The 13048-nt window shown below is 31.7% G+C and overlaps 1 long non-coding RNA gene across 1 annotated transcript in view; it reads left to right on the forward strand.

Moving 5' to 3' along the window:
* Positions 1-8935: 8935 nt before the first annotated feature.
* Positions 8936-13048, forward strand: part of LOC127737769 (uncharacterized) — a 35516-nt gene continuing 31403 nt past the window's right edge. Inside the window, exon 1 of the long non-coding RNA XR_007999808.1 lies at positions 8936-9149. This is a non-coding gene — a long non-coding RNA (uncharacterized LOC127737769). The remainder of the gene's footprint in view (positions 9150-13048) is intronic.

Raw genomic sequence — 13048 nt, forward strand, 5'->3', positions numbered from 1 at the left:
TGAACGGATTATATAAACCAGAGGGAAAATATAAAACAAGCCCAAACGAAATAAATATAAACAAGTCTAAATTGAAAACAACGTTCAAACCTATGATTGCGTTGGATAAAAACCGCAATTTTATACGTGTACATGTAACAAATTTCCTTGTAGAGGGGTCTAAATACAGCACAAACAACATCTTCCAAAAGACCAAAAGAGTGAAAAAATATATTTTAACAAAACGCATTTGACTAACTGGTCGAACAACTGATGTTCTTAAACCCTGCTGACTGCCATTGACGATTGCCAAAAAAAATGATCAAAAGGTGTAACAAAATGGATCTCTATATTGATTTAATACCAAGTAGAAAACAATAAACTTGCTGCAAAGATTGTAAATCACAACATGAGGTGCTAAATTTTTAACACCATATCCGGATTTCGATAATTAATGTCTGTTTAGTGATGTTAGGGATCGAAGAGTATTTGGAAGGCCATTTAATTAACCTCAATTTAGGATAGACTCTTGAATTTTAAAGAGTCAAAATATGATGAACGGATTATATAAACCAGAGGGAAAATATAAAACAAAAGGTGAAGTCGAGTTTGGAAAATTAAGCTAATATAATTTCGGGTTTCATTTTTTTTTTACAATTAGCGACATTCACTTCAATCTTACCTAGTATTCTTGTATCTATTTATTTCGATAAAAATGTCCTTATTTTCTATTGTTAAATATAAGCTGCGTTCTAATTTTTCTATAATTCGTTAATTGTATTTGTCACCCATTTAGAGAAATATTTGTCAAGTTTATTCAAGTAATTTTCAGTTTGTTATACAAGTATATGTAAGAGAATGATCATCCCTTTCTTTATGATTAAGTACAAGTGTTAGCGAGTACTTCTCATGAAGAAAGGGATTATCATTCTCTTACAAATTTAGAATATTGTAAAGTGCTCTAGGCTCAAATGATCTCTTGATTGGTTGTATTTAAGAATTAGTTTCATTGTCAGTGCAATGTTTGTAATTAATGCGTGACTTGTGTTTAAGGCATTTCATTTATGGATTACTTTTAGTGATGTAAGGACTTCCTTATAATCTTGGAAAATATAATAGATTGTGTTTTAGACATTATATGACAGTACAATGAAATGATAAGAAATGTTTTCTGATTGTGAGAATGAATGTAAATCATGTAATATTTAAGCGAGGAATTATCTTTTTGTTTATATACAGTTCAAATCAATAAATTCAAAATTTGAGTTATAACTAAATTTTATTTTACAGCCAATATTTTAGTCCATCCCTTTACATCAAATACTACTTCATTATGTTAGGGAAATGTTTAAATACAATGCCTTTAAAAGTTTAAAATACATTCAAAAGTTAAACTAAATTGCTTTTTTTTTAAATTTTATCAGAATATTAGAAATTACTATTCTCACCAAATGCAGATTCAGTAATCTGAGTTTTTGAACAAGTAGATGCTAAAGATTTAGATTTTATTTAATTTCAAAACTTCTTTTTCTTTTCTTTTTTTTTTTGCATTGCTTTCATATTGTTTTTTAATTTAAAGTTATTAATATTCTCATAATAATGTTAACGGTACCAATGTCACTGCACCAGTAAACTTCATCTTATTTTGATTTTTTGTTTTGTTTTTTTGTTTTGTTTCAAAATTCAACTTTTAGTCAGTTTTAATCACAAATTCTTTCAAGCTGATAAATGTGCTTCATGGTAGTTGTTACTCATTGATAGAAACTATTTGTTTTGAAATGTTAGTAGGTCTTAACAATAGGATAAACCCTTACTAAGAACATGATTTCATTAATTCTTCACAATTAAGAAACACAAAATCCTACAATTTCATTGGTCGAGAGCACTTTGCTATATTCTAAACTGTTTTATCTATTACTATATGGAGATTAAATTTAGTAATACAATGAGTAGTACCAACTATGTGAATTCTAATCCATGTCAAAAAATAGAAATTGGGTGTATCTTGTGAGTGGATTGTATTTGTTTGCCTGCAGCCACACACATAGGAACAATAAACAATAATACGAGTCAACACCAACTCCAACGACTAACTCTTGCAAGAAATGAAGACTCTGGTTTCCGCGAAATATAATTTAATAAATTCAGCATGAAATATAATGTACATGTTTAGTTTTCCAAACTTCACTTAAATATGATGTTTTCTTTGTAGAATTAATATTGTATATGGAATCAAAAGAAACAAAAGCGCTGTTTGTTTGTTGAGTTTTACTAATTTTCTTGTGCATGCTTCATTTGATACCATTGCTACCTGATAAACAAAATAAGGATCATAAAGAAAGGTGTCACAACCTGAAGAACAAAAGTATGCAGAACATTCCACGTCATATTCATCAGATTTATTTCAATATCGACGGAAAAGATATTCTTAATAGATATCAATTTGCTCGGAAATCTTGGCTGAATTTATGCCCAGGTTTTAGATACATTCTCTGGGATAAACCAATGGTGGATAATTTAGTCCGAGACAATTTTCCGAGTTTTTATCAGTTATATTCAAGTCAACCTGAATGGATTAGTAAAACCAACATTGGCCGGTACATCATTATATATAAATTTGGCGGAATATATGCTGACATAGACATGGAATGCATCAATAATGTTGAACCACTGCTTTTAAAAATTTACAATCAAAAAGAAAACTTTCTTCTCCATAGGGGAGATAATGTCGACCGATTTGCAATTGATTTTTTTGCTGCAACTGCTAATCATCCTTTGTTGGCACACGTGCTTTCCGGTTTGCCTGAAGCAGACACTTACTTGTATATACTACCTTACCTGAAAAAGATGTTCACAACTGGGACACCATATTTCAACAATTGCTATAAGAGTTTTCAAAAAAAATGTCAGGTGTCTGAAATTTCATACAAAAACGAGTATTTAAATCATCATCGGGCATCGTCGTGGCACAGGTGGGATGGTAAAATCATTAGAACAGTATGGTTCCAACGTGGATTTTTGTTGAAAACTGTGTCTTTAATTTTCCTGGTTTTAACGTTCTTTGTGGTTTTCAGGAGAAGAAAGTATAGGAGAATGAAGGTTAAGGTATCTTTAAGACTGGTCAACTGAACAAAAAGAACGTATATTTAGAAGAGTATTTTCCATGTCAAAGCATGTCTAAATTCATCCAGTTTCAACTTTAGCCATTTACCCTCGAATCCTAGATCCGACCATGTTAATCGTAAAACAACAATTGAATTTTGGCATAGTAATAGAAATTATATGTTCATTCACAAACTGAATTTCGGACAAATCAATCACAGAATTCAGTTTGTAAGTACATCAGCCGAGTTTACACATCTAATAATTAATTCTGTAAAAACAACCTCTTTCACTCATAATTCCCCAATATACTCAATAACTGTTATTTTCTTGTAAAAATTAAATTAATTACTGGCATATGCAATATGTGAAAATATGGTCCATGTATACGTCAATGAGACAGGAAATAAACGCCACAGAAAAACCCAAAGACATTTATACAGATCTATATAGCGTTTTATTAACACTAGATCGATGTTTATAATCTATTTTTTTTTGTGTGTGATATTTATGTTTTATATTACAATTTAAAACATTATTTTAGTCATCAACAACAAAAAAAACAATTATCAATTATACATACAATGAAAACACAGTTTAAACATCTATAAATAAAAAGTATAACAAAAATACCGAACTCCAAGGTAAATTTAAAAAAAAGGAAAGTCTATAAAAAACTGACAAAATCAAACGTTATCAACCAACGGAACGAGTGAAAAACAGCCATCCATATTCCTGACTTGGTACAGGCATTTTCCAATGAAAATTTCGGGTTAAAACTGGTTTTATAGTTAGCTAAACCTCCCACTTGTATGACAATTGTTTATAGTTTCGTTATATTGAAAACATTGGGTGAGCAAATAGAGCAAACAGACATAAAGGTTAATGTGACAATAATTTGGATCCAGCATTCAAAACTGTGTAAACATACATCACAGACATAAAACCCAACTGACTAAAAATTAAAAAAAAAAAACATATGAATTAATCTTAACAAAAATGTTGCTGTAGTTAATAGTAAATTTGACAAAGACGCCAACAAAAATTTGTTTGTAGTTGATGGTAGATTGACAAAGACGCCGATAACAAAACTTTGTGTAGTTGATAGCTCATTCCGTAAATAGTCGATTTATTCGAGACCTAATAAAAAAAATCATGTATCTTACTAGACTTAAATATCAATCCAACGGATTGAAAAACGTCATTAACAGTCCGAAAAAAGCATGACCTAGTGCAATGCCAAAATATAGGTATCGACAGATTGTAGTACCGTGAAAGTACATATGTGCATAACAATAATTTTTGGTATGGTTTTAATTTACTGATAACAAAATAAAGATTAAAAAAAAAAACAATATTCAAAGATTTAATTACAGTGTTGAATTGGTAACCTTTAGAATAACCTTATTTCAAGGATTGATAACTTTACCCGGATCGTATCTAAATTTCCGGGCTCGGTTAACAACATCACCGTAAAATTTAGGATGTGCTATTCCGTTTGAAATAAGTTTTCTACAAGTACAACTAAAACTTGCAAACCAAATCTTTGTATCTATGGAAAAATTTAGTAAAGGTTTTAAGTAATTTGTGGTAACGTGCCTGTTCCAATTCTGGAGCCTGTTAAAAGTAAAAAGGCAAAAATACCAAACTCTAAGGAAATTCAAAACGGAAAGTCCTTTCCCAAATAGCAAAATCAAAAGCTCAAACACATCAAACGAATGGAAAACAACTGTCATATTCCTGACTTGGTACAGGCATTTCCTTATGCAGAAAATGGTGAAATAAACCTGGTTTTATAGCCAGCTAAAACCTCTCGCTTGTATGACAGTCGCATAGAATTCCATTATATTGACAACAATGTATGAGCAATTGATTTGTTTTCGTTGGTTTATGTCTGTCATATTTGTTTTTCGTAAATTGTTTTATTATAAATTAGGCCATAAGTTTTCTCAATATTCTCTGCTAGGTTAAGAATTTTTTGACGAATTTATCCTGCTGATCAACAAAGCTGGCCATGTTTACACTATTTCATCAAATGAGTATACTGCCATAAGAGTGTTCACAAACACTGGGGATATATATCAAACAATTGACCACAAAATGATGAACAGTTCAAAAGTCTTCAAAAAGAGTTGAATGCAAAAATGTTTTCCTCAAAGCAATTAAAATGTATGCCTTTGTTAGTCTTGTATGTTTGTTTTTTTTAATTTTGGTTCATTTATATGTTTCGGAGTTTAGTGTGACGTCCATTTTTGCTGAAATAGTACACATTTTTGTTTAGTGGCCAGCTGAAACCCGATTTCGGGTGCGGGATTTTCTCACTGTGTTGAAGACCCATTGGTGGCCTAGTGGCTGTTTTCTGCTCTTTGGTCAGGTTGTTGTCTCTTTGACACATTCCTCGTTTCCATTCTCAATTTTATTTCTGTTAAAAATATATAAAAGGCCATCTTTTCTATAATGTTGAATTATCATATATCCGTTGTACAAGTTATAAGTGAATTTTAGTCAAATTTTGTACAAACTGTTATTTGTACAAGCATTGTTTGGACAAATTATAAATTGTACAAGGTTAACATACAAATTATCATATAATAATTTGTATAATTTTTTTGTACAAATTATAATTTGTACAAAATGATAACTTGTACACAACATATATACCAACGGCCGAAGTGAATATCAGTTATACAAATGAGAATTAAACCACATATTTACCTCACTAATGGATGATAATTTTTTTTTATTCTATGCACATTCACGAGAGAAAAAATGTATTTAATGACAAATATTTACCAAAACAAATTGCCATCAAACATCTTACCATAATTATACATTTAAATGCACGTAGCGTTCAGCGCGGTGAATATCACTTTGCCGCAGGTGAATATGCTGTCACAGTTTATTCAAAATCAAATTCCTATAGAAAAAACCTATTGAAATAATACCAATATAGAATAATGTTAATAATATAATATTCGTGTATTGGGCTGCAATATCATTGTGTGTACCATGCTCACGTGTTGCAACCTTGTGATAGATGAAATTATAATAAATTAAATGTATATTTAAAATATAAACTCGAGATTCCATTGGACTTAATCTTATAAATAACGTCCAACTTGAGTCTTCAATTCTCCAGTGTTGAAATGTTTTCTTATTTGCTTTTTTGACAAATTCATATTCAACTTCCCTTAATTGCATGCAGTGCATTGCACGTCATATTTGTCTCAGTCATTTCCGGATGGCCATATGTATATATGTACGTAAATTCCTCCGATATGCGAAGCACCCTTCGAGAGCTGCGATGGTACAGTGGAATCTGTGTACACTCTCTATAATGATTAATGGAGATGTGTCACTAACTTATATATACAACCAACCACCAAGGACAATCTCCAACCAAAAACCAAAGGAGTGTTAGGACACCGGGAATTTGTTATTTTGTTATTATGGTGGAGGAAGCCAAAGTACTCGGAGAGAACAACCGGGCTCTTCGGCGGAAACAGACAAACCAAACAGATATCCACAGATTGATCTCCAGGTCAGAGCCGGGGGCCACTTTGACCAACCGAGTCCCCCAAAGTACCCATTCTAGCTTAAACGCCGGTTTGGGTACCAGAGATGTGTGCGGGAGAGTGAAAATCACCCTTCTAATGTACTGAAAATTTTACCGCCCCGAGTCAGGATTGAATCCGGGACCTTCATTACTGTAGCCAACTGTACGTATGGCTGTGCGTTTGTTTATTCCACATTGGATAGAGGTATTTGGGGGGGGGGGGGGAGGGGGGGGAGATCTCACAAAAAAATGTTTAACCCCGTCGCATTTTTGCGCCTGTCCAAAGTCAGAAACCTTTGGCCTTTGTTAGTCTTGTATGGTTTTTTTTTATTTCGGTTTATTTATATGTTTCGGACTTAAGTGTGGCGTCCATTTTCGCTGAACTAGTATATATTAATTATTGTTTTGGGGCCAGCTCCGGTGTGGGATTTTCTTCCTGTATTGAAGACCCATTGGTAGCCTTGGGCTGTTTTCTGCTCTTTGGTAGATCTGTTGTCTCCTTGACGCATTCCCCGTTTCAATTCTCAATTTTATTTACTACTGAGTCCGGCATGCACCCACACCCTATATATGTATATGAAGGTATTCCATCAAGAATTATATACAATATACTAAGTTGTTAGGTCTTTAAGCGATAAATGAAGATTGCGGATTAAGAAGTACCTATAATTTACAGTGGCGATTTTAACACAGACATATATTTTCTCCTAACTATAATTTTCATCGTCTGATCTTTACTTTCATTTAGCTAAGCTAAATACGTATATGAAAAATACAAAAAATATAAGATGTATTTGAAGGCACTATGTAAATAAACAAATTTTAAAGATCAGGCACATATATCAAGAATCCTTTAAGACCGTTTTTGATATAGGAACCTATTTTTTTCATTAAAATAAACATTTAACACTTTCTCGGATTAATTTGCACTTTTCATGATAACAAATCTGGCACACCATTTTTTAAAGATATATATAAGAGACTATTTTGTCCTATACAAATCTTTTTTTCCATAGGAGAGATTTGTCTCCAATTGGATATATTTTGTCTCATAGGACAAAAACCAATAGATTTTGTTCTTTTTTTGTTGTATCGGGTATGAAAGTTATTTTGATGAACAGAAATAGTACAAAAATGAATAATTTCGTATGCATCTATCAAGATAAAAATCCCGTTCAGCAATTTGGTCTAGTAATACGCACACTGCGCATCACCAAAAAGTTTTCTATTCCTAAAAATGCCAGTCATATGATTAATAGAATTGAATATTATTTGTTTTCTGCAAAGTGCTGTGTATCATTTGCAACGATAATAGTCAAATTATATGTTCTAAAACTAAATCACTTATGACATGTAGAAAACTGTTGCCTGTTCGTGTACATTAATAACTTTGACTTTCAAATTGATTCGACATAATAAAAGTGAACTGTTCGCTCTTGTGTGTTTCCTTTCATAATGATCGTTTCGGCTTTATAGCTCAAAAAGGTTTTTTTTGCTTGAACATTAGAAATTTGTATCTTCGTAATTTCACGGTAAATTCTGAAATGTGGAATGAATTCGGAACGCTTGGCATTGGATAAATAAAGTAATGTATTTATCAGAAATTTACCTATTTTAAAGTCTGTATTCGTTTTTGACGGGACATTGTCGTTTATTTTTTAAAAGTAAAAGTGGCAAATTTGTACTTCCGGGTTCATTGTTATATCATTGTTATATCATATTGAATGTTTTTCTTCTAAAATGCCTCTAATTGCTGCCGCTGAACGTTAAACAATCAACTATTAATTCATCCACTTTTTCTTAAGATTTGTTATAATTTGTAAATGAACTACATGAAACAATTGTAGATTTACACTGAAGTTGGGGGGCCGAAATTGTTGCACACGTATACCACACGTTCACATTCCTACGTCACGATCGCCTTACAAAATAAGACTTAATAAATTTCCTGCGTCCGAAATGCTTTTGAATTTACCTTCGCGAAGAACGCTCAAAGCCGAATATTTGAAAGCTAAGGATGTATAAGAACCGAAACATTTGAAGAGTTATATGACCAAAAAGGACGTACAAATAAGAGCCAAATCTAAGGTCAACTTTGCTTGAGGAAGCTGAAACCTTAGTTTCTTTATTAACTTACTAAATTCATAAAGTGGCACTTTAAAGGGGCATTAGCTACGAGATATCAAAAAAATAAAATATGATTTTTTTTTATCAATCATTAATGAAAGTGAAATAGTGGAATAATAATTCGCTATTAGCAGTCAGTTTAGTTAAATTTGGTCAAAATAAGCTAAGAAACATCGCTGATGAATTATTCACTTGCAAGTGAATAATTCGACCTCATTGAATCCGTATTCATGTGACCTTCAATTGAACCCATTAGCTAGAGATTAGTTACGCATGTATTAGTCGTGTTCAGCCATTAAAAGAAAAAGAATGTCACATTGAAAGTGAAACAAAGGTGAACCATTTCGTTAACTGATTCGATCCACCAAAAATCATTCTTATACAGGTAAAAACGATGATTAACTTGTTTTTTAACCTATAACATGAAATCAAACAGACAAGTAGAAAAGTACAATTGCACGACGTCGCTATCTATTTATATTTATGTTTATGTTTATATCGTGTTATGTGACCGTCGGCAGTCTTCGGAGGTCATCTCGATGGTTAATTAGATGGCGTTTAGACTAAAATACACACGAAATGCTGATATATGTTATCGAGTCGGTGCATTATTAATTCATTTTTTCAGACTTATTGTAATTTGGATATACGTTTTAGTATATTTTAAATCAAATATGAGAATTTGAGCCAAATCGGTGAACCTGAATTTGACAGCTAATGTCCCTTTAAGAAAGGTTTGCTATAAATCACGTCAGTACCAAAGTACTGACTACTGAGCTGATAATATCCTCAGGGACTAATAGTCCATCAGCAGCGGTATTGACCCAGTACTGTGAAAAAATGAAAACAACACTTTATATCGGTCATTTTTTAAAATAAAATTCACACTTTCCTTAATTAAAACATATTCTTGTTATGCGTACAGTATTTGGAGAATTGTGTTTTAATGCCAGATCTTTGGTAAATTTATGCTCAATTTTTATACAAATTTGTGACGATCAAATCAAATCAAATAAGTTTTCTTTGAAGTCGGCAAGTTAAATAACGATACAACATAAGCTCTGAGTGAGCTTTTGATACCGACATAAACGATTTAGAACTTGACATATTGTTTACTCACCTGTCTTTTGTTGAACACTATATGTAACCCTCTAGATGTGCTTAGGTGGTTTTTGTCGTTTGATTGCTGTCTAATTGGCGTATAACTAACATCTCATACAGTTTTGGTTCCGTTTGATGTACTTTTTAAATCGTAGTACGACAAATGATAAATGAAAGGGTTATTGATTAATTAATTGCTTTTCTTTCCCTCAAGAATATGCTCAGAGGAAGATTAATCGAAGAGAGATATACTTAAATTTATGGTGCAAAGTAAACAAAACAAAAATCGCTAACTTCACGCCTCCTTCAAAATGTTTCATCTTCATTTATTCTGAAGACATGTCCCATCTATACGATGTCTTATTGATCTGCAACTTACTAGTACATTTTTTTCTTCTTCTATTTTTGGCATATCAACCTCATTAAATTCGATCCCAAAATAGTCACGTAAAAGGAATTAATATCTTAAAAGTCAGTATAAATTCTATTGAGAACAAAACTAGTATATAAAGATGAAAAAAAAACACTGTAACAAAAATTGTTACAAATACATATAAACACAAAACCATGTGGGTCATCAACATTTTTTTGTAATAATACGTATCAATTCTTCGCATTCTATAATGTAATTAAATATTATCACTTATTAACGTAGTTCACTTATTATTTTTACCATTCTTGCATATTTCTGCATGTTCACGAAAAATCGTCTTACACGTCAAACAAACAAATTCTAGTCCTTTAAAAAAATGGAAATGAAAGATATATATTGATTAATATGTTTCTTTTTTTTCCATCTATAAATGAAAATGTTCCTGTATCCTATTTGGCATTGCCCCCTGGTGTCAACTGCATTCAAGTTACCTATATTGCTACCTTTTATGCTTTTAATACAGGTAGGATAAAGACATTTTCACATATGTGAATGGCCACGATATTTCCAGGCTTATGAGGTAGTTTGTCTAAAATTGTCTTTTTGTATATTTATCTAGACCGTACTGAAACAAAACGCTCTGTCGTGTTATTATGACCTGTTTGTTGTAATAACAATGAAACGAGTCTTTTTGAATATCGGCATAAATTTCAAATGAATTAAATTTACTGCAATACAAACAGTTCTTAGCTCTCTTTTAGAAAATGTAATTTAGACTTGTTGAAAAGAAGTTTGTATAAAATTTGTTAAAGAAAGTTTTTTATAACTTTTTTTTTTAATTTGTATTTTAACTTAAATTTACGATATAAAAAAATGGAGATGAGGTATGATTGTCAATGAGACAACTATTGACAAAAGTTAAAATAAAGTGGATGTTAGCAATTTTAGGCAACCGTACGGCCTTCAACAATGAGAAAAGCCCATACCGTGTAGTCGGCTAAAAAATTGCCCCGACTTGAAAAATATGAAACAATTCACTTGAGAAAACTATACGCTTAATTTATAACAAAATAATTTACGAAAAAACAAATATGACAGACATGAACCAACGACAACCACTGAACTACAGGCTCCTGACTTGGGACAGGCATATAAAGAATGTGGCGGGATTAAACTTTTATGTGAGCGCTCAACAATACCCCTAACCTGGGACAGTTGTGTAACAGCACAACACAAGAACAAACTATAAAAATCAGTTAAAAAAGGCTTAACTCATCAGATCGATACAAAGCAGAAAAAAAACAAAATAAACATAGACCGGTCGTGGCAGGGTATTTATCCATCCCTCATCCCTAACAACAAAAAGGACACTAAGTACAGATCTGAGAGTACTCGCAGTTACCAACAGCTAGTTCAAAGCCAACAACAACTTATAAAAAAAAATCATGTATCTAAGACTAAAATATCAATCAGTACACATCTAACATCCACTGGATTTAATGTAAAGACGTTATTAACAGTCAGACAAAAACCCGACCTTGTACAATGCCAAAATAAAGGGATCGACAGATTGTAGTTCCGTTAAAGTGCAAATGTGTATAACAAAACTATTTAGTATGATTTTAATTTACTGATAACAAAATCAATATTAATACCAATAAAAACAATATTCAAAGATCTAATTACAGTGTTGAATTGGTAACCTTTTAGAATAAGTTTATTTAAAGGATCGATAAATTTACCCGGATCGTATATAAATTTTCGGGCTCAGTAAACAACATCACAGTAAAATTTAGGATGTGCTATTCCGTCTGAGATAAGTTTTTTACAATTACAGCCAAAACTGCAAACCACATTTTTGTATCTATGGAAGAATTTAGTCAAGTTTTAAGTAATTTGTGGTAGCTTTATATGAGTTGCAGCAAATAAATTTGCAATCAGATTTTTCGAACGACCATTTAATTAAATAGGAAAACTTTTGTTTGATAAGATTGTGTGGAGGTGTAGTGTAAAGAGTGGAAAGTCAGAACTGTCAACCGACCCAAAAGGGCCATCAAAAGCACGTAATTTATCTAATACATCCAAAGATTTTTTTACACTCCAAAAAAGGTTAGTTCCACTATTTTCATATGTTTTATTACAAAACTAAATGATCAGTTCTTTGATAGTAGTTAAGGAACTCGTTAAAAACACTGAAATTCTAGTAGTTCAGAAGAGGCCTTAAGCTGAGCTGTGGTTGTGACATGATTAGAAGCATGTCTCTACACCACATAACATGCGAAGCGCAACAACTTATAAGTAGTTGTTATCATATATGCATTCGATTCGGTGCATTTAAATATGGATATATTTTAGTCTCCATTTTTGAAAATCTATAGTGAATAGAAGTTTGATTTTTTTTATCAATTTTATATGTAAATTCAAATATTTGTATATCTATTTCTTTTCTTTTAGTTGTGGAGGGGGTGGGGGTGGGGTGCTGGTCCGCATCTACATAATATATTTAGCATGTCAGTCAGTCTTTAAGATATCATCCTCTTGGTTCAGCTGCATTTAATATATACCACACTGCTATCTTACTTGCTGCTGACATGGGAAGGACTGTAAACATGCTGAATCTTCTAGACTTTAAATATATCTTTTATTCAACTATGTATTATTATTTTTTTTCTCAATATATACAATTATCAACCTTATATCAACCACACTTGCATTGTGTATTGTACATGTTATAAAAGCTTAAACTGCTTAAATATTTACTTAAGAAAGTATATATCACTTGATTTTATTGAATGTTATTTGTGTTATTC

The sequence above is a fragment of the Mytilus californianus genome, unplaced genomic scaffold (assembly GCF_021869535.1).
Source record: "Mytilus californianus isolate M0D057914Y unplaced genomic scaffold, xbMytCali1.0.p SCAF_4, whole genome shotgun sequence".
Classification (NCBI taxonomy): Eukaryota; Metazoa; Mollusca; class Bivalvia; order Mytilida; family Mytilidae; genus Mytilus; species Mytilus californianus.